The sequence below is a fragment of the Cibotium barometz genome, chromosome 35, assembly GCF_041138505.1.
Source record: "Cibotium barometz isolate CiBa-2024 chromosome 35, ASM4113850v1, whole genome shotgun sequence".
NCBI lineage: Eukaryota > Viridiplantae > Streptophyta > Polypodiopsida > Cyatheales > Cibotiaceae > Cibotium > Cibotium barometz.
Genome location: NC_141080.1, coordinates 23871798 through 23874752, shown reverse-complemented (window position 1 = coordinate 23874752; position 2955 = coordinate 23871798).

Here is a 2955-nt window from a genome sequence, read left to right as displayed (position 1 = left end):
ACATTGTGAGGTGTTTTATGTGTTCTCCTTTCTTCCCAAACACATTGAAGTCACCCACAAACACCCTCATGAAGGTAGTCAAATATTCAAAGGATATTCCCTGAACCATCCTGTGGAATGTAGCAGGAGCATTTTTCAGCCTGAATGTCATCATATTGGAGGCAAATGCCCCCCATTCAGTCACAAAAGCTATTTTTTCTTTATCTTTATGTGCCATTCGCACTTGGTTGTACCCACTAAACCCATCCAGAAAAGAGTATGTTTCATGCCCAGCAACTACATCTAGCAAGGAATCAATGAATGGCAATGGGAATGGATTTGATATAGTGGAAGCATTCAGGTTGCGGTAGTCAATACAAACCCTCAGCTTAGTTATTCTCCCCTATCCACAAGATAAATGAACCCAACCTTCAACAGTTTGTCAATCTCTTCCTTCACCTGTGTTTGGCATAATTTGGGTTCATTCTGTATTGTATATCTGCTTCGTCTGATTGGAGTTGCATCCTCTTTTAGGTTAATCTTATGTTGGTAAAAACTTGGATCAATCCCCTTCATGTCATAATAGTTCTAGAAAATACATCTTTGTAGGAATTCAACAAATACATCTTTGTAGGAATTCAACAATTCTAGGAGCCTCCCCCTGAATTCCTAATTCAACTTGGCACTAATTTTGATTGTCTTGGGCTACTGATCGTCTCCTAGGCTCACCTCTTTGATCTCATCTTCTTGAACTCTGATGTTCCTTTTCCTGAGCTCAGCTTCCTCCTAGACACCATGGCTTTTTCCTGTTCAGCCTACAATTCTTCCTGATTGTCTTGAGTGTCATCTTCCTCTTTATGAGTGCTCTCTTTATTCAATATCACTTCCAGAACCTCTGGCCGGTACCTTTGTACAATACTCTCTATGTCCACTTCAAATAGAGAAAACAGATCTAGATTCTTCTTCAAGATTTTCTCTTCTTCATCATCTTCTACCCTTTCTAGGTAGTTTAGGCCCTCTGCGTGCATTGGTCAGCTTGCCACGTTTAGCTTACCTTTTTCAACTAAAATGAAGACTTTCTTTTTTCCTCTCCTAATCGTAATCTTGTCCATCTCCTAGTTGTGCTTTATCCTTCCGCTTCTGAGCCACGATCTTCCTAGGAGAGCATGTGATATGCACCTGTTATTTCAGTCATATCTCTTGAGAACAATGAACACAATAGTGTGAAGACACATCTTGCCACTTCTATCTACAGGTCTCGGACCCTACTCTGGTCTCAGCATGTGAATCTGAAACAGAGCAGGCTGCATGTTAGTAATCCCTAGCTTTTTGGGGTGAGGCTATCTAATATTATATTTACCCTTGACCCTCCATCGAGAATGACCCTTGTCAAACTGTCTCACCTTTGATCTTAATGGTTAATTTTGGAATAGACATATCATAGTCCTGGGCTGTCTCCATATGTCTACCTTCAGCTAGACAAGGTGTTCCAATACTTAAAATGGCATCTCCACTAGATTCTCATTTGGCATCTCCACTAGATTCTCATTTGGCACTATAGCTTAAAGCATCTTTTGCCTATCTCATTGGGAACCAGATTCACCATTTGATCCAACATGATGTTCAATTTCATCTTGCTAAGATCCTTCCACGAGTCGTATTCCTTTGCTGCTTTTCTCCTCATGCCTTGGCTTTTGTTCATAGTCCTTCTCTCTTTCTCTTTTGCTTCTCTTTCCTATTCTTGATTTCCTCTTGTCAGTTCCAGGGTCATTCCTATCTGGACGTGACTCCTATCTGGAAATAGGATCAGGAGCCACGTTAGGAATCCTCTTAGACGTAGGAACTAACCTTTGCATTGTCATGACTAACTCCCTTAGCTTAGGCAGATCGATGACTCAACGCACCGGCGTTAGTTTATTGCATTGGATACAGTTGTATTAGTAGCCGCTCATTTGGAACCAACTAGGGGGTTTAGAACCATGCAAGTGCCGGGTCTTGACCGGACACCGACCCTTTTGGTGATCCTGTTGGGAAACTGATACATCAAGTAGGAGAGTAGAAAGATAGAGGCTAGTTCTAGGTTAAGTCCCGCGTAGTCCATTAGAGTAAGCTAGTCAAAAGAAGTCCATAAAAAGAAAGCACACTATAACTAGTGTCAGGAATGCCAACTAGAGAGTCATAAGAGCACAATGGAGCAGGCATGGAGAATGAAGGGATCTCAAACAAGGCAATGCGGTACTACTATAGACAGGTTGAAGCTGTAGAATAAGGAGCACCACTACAGCGTCCAAGAAGACAAATAGATGGGATTCCACGGTAGCTCAAAAGACAGATTCTAGAACCACTGAGGAATTAGGAAGAAGAAGATCACCTAGAGCCACCAAATAGGTGGCAAGAATCTTAGGAAGGAGAAGAATTAGTAACCATGGGCAGGATGTCCCTCAAGTACCCTAAATTCAAGGTCAAGAGTGAGGAGGATCTAGATGCCCACATCTTCGCCTTTGAAACCACGTTCCTAGCCACCCAGCAGAGTTTCGTTGTCGCAAAAGACATAATACTTTGTGACAAGGTTGGGAGGCAAAGTCACTAGTAGCTGATACGCCCAATATGGTATGGAGCACTTCCAAACATTTGAAGAACTAAAGAACGCTTTCTTGAAAAGATTAAGGAAAGACAAGACCATAACGAAGGTGCTGGAAAAGCTACAGAGGATGATGTAGAAAAAGAGGCAAACAGAAGGCTACACAGCTAGATTCAGAGCAATGCTGATGTGCCTGGACCAGCCAACTGTGCCACTCCATCACGCTAGGCCAGTGGTTCATGTGAGGATTGAGAGGGAAAATCTCCAGATGGCAGTAGCCTCATATGACCTGGATGCTCTTATGTTCAAACAAGTAACAGGAGCTTCCAGAGCTGAAGGGGTCCTGAAGCAAACAAACAAAGACTCCAAGAAGAAGAAGAAAGACAAAAGGACAA